The sequence below is a fragment of the Gavialis gangeticus genome, unplaced genomic scaffold, assembly GCF_001723915.1.
Source record: "Gavialis gangeticus isolate Ggan-Ray unplaced genomic scaffold, GavGan_comp1, whole genome shotgun sequence".
NCBI classification, from domain to species: Eukaryota; Metazoa; Chordata; order Crocodylia; family Gavialidae; genus Gavialis; species Gavialis gangeticus.
The window spans coordinates 58,210,473-58,217,754 of NW_017729032.1; positions in this window are offsets into that span (position 1 = coordinate 58,210,473).

The following is a 7,282-nucleotide window of genomic DNA, read 5'->3' on the forward strand; positions in this document are numbered from 1 at the left end:
ACTGGATGGTGAATTCCAGCAGGCGATGATCGCTGTCGCCCAGGTGGTCAAGCACCCGCAGCCCCCTCACCAGGTCATCACCCGTGGCCAGCACTAGGTCCAACAAGGCATCCCCCCTGGTGGGGCTGTGCACCTCTTGGATTAGATGGAGGTCCTTCACCCTGTCTAAGAACCTATGTGAGCGGTCAGACCTGGCTGACTGCTCTTCCCAGCAGATGTCCAGGAAGTTCAGGTCCCCCATGACTACCACATCCTTGGACTTCACTACCTCTGTGAGCTGACCTACGAATTCCTGGTCAAGCTCTTCTCCCTGGTTGGGAGGTCTGTAGTAGACTCCCACCATTAAGTCTCTTTTCCCTCGACTGTCTTGTACTCTAACCCAAAGCACTTCAGAGTGCCCCTTCTCTGACTCCTTGCTAATTGACGAGGATGTGTATTCCTCCTTAACCTAGAGTGCCATGCCCCCACCTCTCCTTCCTATCCTGTCCCTCCTGTACAGCCTATAGCCCTTGACATTCACCGCCCAGTCATGCATTGAGTCCCACCACGTTTCAGTGATCCCCACTATGTCTGGGCTGGTCTCAGCTACCAGGAGGGTGAGTTCCTCCTGCTTGTTTCCCATACTATGAACATTTGTGTAGAGGCATTTGAGGCCTTCTGTCACACCAGCACCATCTCAGGCAGCCGAACTGTGACAGAGCCTTTCTTTCCTTTCTTGCAGGAGCTTCTTCTCCAGTGTATGTGTTAAGGTGCGCCCTCACTGTGACCTTCCCTCCTCTTCCCGCTCCCTCTCCTTACTTTCTGTTTCCCTGCAGGCAAACCCAGCTTCAGCTTTGAAACTTGAAATATTTTGAAACTTCTGAAACATTTTGACTGCCCTCATTTCATTCCCAGGTTGTTTCGAAGCCCTTCATTTCATTTCAATTTTGCTGTTTTGAGCTCAAAACAAGTTGAAGCAGCATCAAAATAAAACAGCCGGTTAAATTTTGCAGCCTTACTAATGACTACTTCCCATTACTAGCATTGGTTCCATCCTTCCCTTTTTGCCCTTCTCTCCTTTTTTTGTCTCTCTCATTTGGAAGAAGAAACTTTTTTCCCCTATACCAGTTTCTTTCCCTACCTGTCCTTCATTTTAGACTAAGTTGTGAACCACATGCATTCAGAAAATTATCGAAATCCAAAAGTTTATCCCATGTGTTCAACGCTTTAATTATAAGGTTTCAATTCAGTTTAAGTAAGCTGCATGGAAAGAAGAAAGATACAAGGTGCAATATGATGTCTTAAGTAGATGTGTTCTACAGATTTTCTTCTAATCAGCAGAACAAATATGTTTGAAAGGTATTGTTTTGTCATCAACACAGTGGGACAGGTCCTCACCTGGTATAAATGGAAGACATTAGGACTGAGAACTTTTATAATTATCAAAATCAAAGTGTTGCCTTAGAAGTGATATTCAGGAAAGTAAAGTATGCTTAATCTTGATATTTCTTGGAGAGGTAAAGGAAGTGTGGGGAAGAAATATTGTTTTCACTTTTTCTACTCAAAAAATACTTTATTACAAAGTAAAGCCATGACTACTGACTGTGTTCTGGATCAAAGAATGTTTTAAATTCTTCTTTTCAGAAGTGGATATTAAAGACTGCAACAATGATTTTTTCAGCAAGACATAAACCAGAGGACCTGCTTAGGCCCCCAATTTCAAGGTTTTGTAACTTACATTATTTTCTTCAAAGGAAAAAGAACAGTATTGTGATGTGGAAAACTGGAGAAAATTCTGGGAAACACAGAGTCAAATGTAAGAGCTGTGAAGGTGACGCACTTCTGAAGAGGAAGATTCTATACCAGTCACTGACCACATCTACATATGCTATTAATGCAATATAGGCTTACTGTGCAGTAAAATAATAGTCCCTCGGACCACATATACATGTACACCCTATTGAGAGCAAATCTGCTCCCAATGGGAGCAGCTCAGTCCAGGGGTGTTCCTGTTCTGTTCTGCCCCCCCTGCAGCAGCCAGGGGGAGATCCAGGCTCCCTTGGGGTGCTATCCCAGGGGATGGCAGAGAGCAAGGGATGGATCCCAATGTGCATGGGTCCATGAGAGCTCTGTCAGCTGCAGAAGCACCTGTATCCTGGCTATGTTGACATCAGGAGGGGTCCTGCTGTGCATAGGGACAGGATACAGCTGTCACTGCATCTGGCAGAGCTACCCAAGCCCTGTGCACCTTGGGATCCAGGGTACCAGTGAGCTGTGTGCCTAGTGGGGCTTCCCTGCTCAGCAGGGGGCTCACCAGGAGCTGTCATGCTTCTGGATGGTGGAGTTCTCTTTCCCTGGTCTTGGTGCTGCTCAGCTCCCAGCTCACACCAGGAGCCAGGAAACAACCAGCACCAGGATGGGGTGGCCTTCTGCCCCCACCTGTCCCAGAGTTGCTTGGCTCCTGGCTCCCCACAGGAGCTGGGATCCAAGTGTTGCTTGGACTGGGGAGCTTCCCCACTCAGCTGGGGGCTGGCTGGGACCTGTCCCATTCCTGGGGCAGTTGCCAGTAAGCTCCTGGCTGCACAAGGATTCTCTGCTCAGCCAGGGGCTTGCCAGCAGCTTCCCCAGGAGTGGAACAGCTCCTAGTGAGACCCCTGCCGGGCAGAGAATCAGGTGGGACAGGTTCCTGCCAGGCCCTGCTGGGCAGGGAATCCCCACACATCAAGGGTCTCACCAGCAGCTGCCCCACAAGTGAAACAGCTGACAGCAAGCCCCTGGCTGAGTGGGGAAGCAGATAGCTCCCCAGTCCCAAGGCTGTTCAGCTCCCAGGTTCTGTGGGAAGCTGGGAACCACATAGTGCTGGGACAGCAGGGGGCAGAGAGCAACCCCATCCCAACACTGATCAGCTCCTGACTCCTGAGGGGATCCAGAAGCTGAGCAGCACCAGAACCAGGGATAGAGAACTCTCCCATCTCCCATGGCCCCTTGCTAGTGCTGCAGACTGGGAGCAATTTGGATTTCAGTCAACAACTTAATGAGCACTACTGTGCAGTAACTACTGCACATTTAATCTATTATCTGGACTTACAGGTGTTAGCTAACTGCACAGTAGACTAATTTACTGTGCAGTATATGTCATGCACATGTAGATGGTGATGCTTTACTACACAGTAGATTAGTCTACTGTGAAGTAAAGCATCTTGTGTAGATGCACCTACTTTTACAGAGTTTAGTTTCATTACTGAACCCTCAGGGTGGCTATATGTGTGTTTCACTGCAGAGTAGACTAATTAGCTCTGCAGTAAAGTGGCACAATCTACATGTGTGCCAGTATTAGGATTCATAGATTAATTATCTCCACCATAAGTTATTACTGTTGAGGAAAGTACTCTCTTACAGTGGAGTACTTACATGCAATCAAATGTACATGCATACTGTTACAGAGGCTGGCTGGGGCATGAGAGTGCTAAAGTCCTGGGGCTGCCTGCTGCCTAGCCCCACACTGTAGCATCCTCATGTCTCAGCCAACACCTCCACCACCTGACGTCACAAGCCAGAGCCTGGGGCTGACCCTCATGCCCGCTGCCCCCAGGGATGGTCTGCCCCAGCTCTAACTGCTGTGGTCCCAGGCACACATGTAAACACTGCACCTGGGAGCAGCTGACTCTGGTGCAAACTGTGCCACAGTTTATTTCATTGCATTAATTGCTCATATAGATGCACCCTCAGAAACATCAGTAAATCTCTCCCATAGCTGCCAGCTTACTCAGACCTGTCTCTTTAAGTTGGCCACCAATCTTTATGACTCAAAGCCAGCAATGTGTAAAATATGCTGTTAAACAAACTTGAGCTTTTTTCTGTGGAGTACTGAGTTTTTGCTAAGAATCGTAGAGCACCTTAAATTCACATGAGTAGAAGTGAAGGACTTGGCACTTCTCAGGACCCCTCTAACCTGATAGCTGTAGTCACTTATGATTGCCAGTAGCCATGTCTACATGAGATGCTGACTGTGCTGTAGCTCGAGAAGACTGCGCAATAACATCACATGGCAGAAATCATGATGTGATGCTACTGCATAGTAGTCTCAGGCATCACTAAAAAGTCATTCATTGACACTACTGTGCAGTAACACTTGTTTATGTAAGTCTTGTGCAGACATGGCTAAGGAGTAGATGCACCCAGTTAGTCTCTAAGGTATATCTCTACCCTGTCTTCTGCTTACCTTCAGACTAACATGGTTAACTATCACTGTATGTTCAGAAGGAGACATTTTGGATAGAGGCCATTTATTCAATTCCCTTTCCAGTTTATATGATGGCTGAAAAGTTTTACCAGTGAAAGTTTCCATAGTGAATTCAACCATTTTAATCAGATTAGGAGAATGTCCAGAGGAGGAGGCTTGTACAAGTAATTTTTTTAAATGATTGTGTTAAAAAATACACCCCAGAACAAATCTACTTTTGAAAAATAATTAGACTTTAATAAAGATGAAAAGCATAATACACATATGAATTGTTTCTAGTATGTTCCAGAAAGACAGCATGTGTGTTATGTATCAGACAATGTTATTTTCAGTGGTCATCTTCCATTAATATGATGAAGTAATTCATTGGGAGTAACTGGTTGCTTGATACGTAACGTAACTCATGGAAGTGTTTCAATCCATTTCTTTATTATCTGTAAACATAAATGCCTAAGGTTTCTTTTTCTCCTTGTCAAACTTGTTTAAAATGCAATATGTCTCAACAGTTGAATTGATTTGAGGGCGGACAGTAAACCTTTTGTATTTTACATTCTCCTGTATAGAAGATTATTAGGCTAACACTGAGACAATGAAATTTAGGAATTAAATCAAAGAGCCTATTATCAGCACAACTATATATAAAAGTCTGCCTTTTGTTTGATACATACTTTGCATGTTTCAAAAGCTAATTATTTTCTAGGGCTGTGATAACTAAATCTTTCATATTTTCAAGATTAAATCAAATAAGAATAAATCATTTCCTTTTGTTTTCTGCTTTAAAACAGTAATTGTTATGCCTTTATTCCAGGCCATTTTCATTAGGTGATTTCTATCAAGAAACATAAAATAAGTCCATGGCACTTAGATAGACTTCCTGGCTCAGTAATTTTATTGTATGCAACCCTGCCATTACAGGCATTATCCATTAACACTAATTAACTGGTTATTCTGCTACCTCCCAATACACTTATTGTATGGCTATTCCAGAACCTCACTGCTCTCATGGTTGGAAACCTTTTTCTAATTCCATCTTAAAATGTTCATAGCTAATATAAACCCATTTGTTCTAGTGGAAATATTGATTTCTTTAGCTTAAAAAGTTGTGCTTCCTCCCCAGTGTTTACCCTCTTAGTGAATTTCTAGAAAGAATGTATATCCTTTCTCGGTCTCTGCTTCATTAGGCTAAATAAAAAAAAGCTCTTTTAATAAGCTTTATTGCAATAGACCCCCAACTCCCTGATCACCTTAATAGCTTTTCTGTATACCTGTCTCAGTTTGTATACATAGTTCTTGAGTATGGATGACCATAATTTTACACAGTATTCCAGATGAAGCATTACCACTGTCTTTCAAGAGCAAATTCATACTTCCCTATCTCTACTGGGGGTACCTCACTTGCTATATTACATTTTTCCTGTCTGTAATCATGTCTTCGATAGTTTTGTTTTTGACTGTCATATTGTTTGTGAGAAATAGCACGTAGTCACGTAATTTATAATTGTTGATTAGATTACCAGATGGTATAATTTGGCATGACTCACTGATATGTTCCTGGTAATAAAAACAGTCACTAAGAACTTCATGGTAAGAGACTCTGGTGTCAAACAGTTTGTTTACAGTACATGACAATTCCATAAGCTGTTTGATTAGACACCACCAGAACATCCACCTCTTTCTACTATGGAAGATGGAGAATGGTACAAAGCTCCAAACAGTAGGAGAAAAGCAGAGAAGGGATTTTTGCATCAGACAGACCTAGATAAATTGAAGGATTGGACCAAAAGAAATCTCATGAGGTTCAATAAGGACAAGTACAAAGTCCTGCACTTAGGACAGAACAATCCCATGTACTGGTACAGGCTGAGGACCGACTGGTTAAGCAGCAGTTCTGCAGAAAAAGACCTGGGGGTTACAGTGGACAATACACTGAATCATGAATGACGTGTGGCCCCAGAGACTGGAGGGGCACAGTGACTGCCAGCAGACAGCGGAGTTGGCAGTGGGGGCACGGTGGTGGTGAGTGGGAACTGCCTGCTGGTGGCTGTGATGACATTGGCAGCGAGGGAGAGTTGAGTGGGGACTGCCCTCAGGCAGCCATGGCAGGGTTGGCGGTGAGAGAGGTGGGTGGTGAGCAGGACCACCTGCAGCAACCAGCAGCTGCATCGGTGGGGGGGCAGAGACTACCCACAGAAGCCAGTGGTGGCTTCAGCGGTGGCCAATCTCAGGGGGAACGTGTGCCCCCTTGTGCCCCCCCATGCATAGCCTATGAGCCGAATATAAGCCAACAGTGTGCCCTTGCTGCAAAAAAGACAAATGGCATGCTGGGATGCATTACTAAGAGTGGTGCCAAAAGAATGAGGGAAGTGATTCTTCTCCTATTTTCAGCACCGGTGACACCACAACTTGAGTACTGTGTCCAGTGTTGGGCCCCACCCCATTACAGAAAGGATGTAGAGAAATTGGAGAAAGTCCAGTGGAGGGTGACAAAAATAATTGGGTGTTGGGCTGCATAACTTATAAGTAGGGACCTACTGAATTTGGGGTGGCTGCTCACTGATTTCATGGTCCAAGTGTAATGTCCAGCGCCATTTTCACAGCCCATGTACAGAAGGCCCCCCCCACCTCTGATTGGTGGAGGGCCCCCAGAAGTCCCACTCCTCCCCAGAGATTGATAGATGTCCCCAAACTTGGTCTTGCTAATGTGTCAATTAATGGCTTCCATGGACTTAATCCCCTGATTAATCCCATGGATACAATTAATTGATGAGTTATTAAGCAGTCTATGATGTGGTTAATGGCTTCTGTGAGCTTGATCAACCTATGGAAGCCATTAATTGCATCCTAGACTGCTTAATAACATGTCAATTAATGGCTTTCATAGGCTTAATTAGGGGATTAAGCCTGTGGAATCCATTCATTGATGCATTATTATTAAGCAGTCTAAGTACCTAATTAAGCTCTAAAATGACATATCTTATTAAAATAAAGCAGCGAACACTATGAATTGTAACAAATACAAACTATATACACTTTATTAACTAATACCAATGTGTCCTGGCA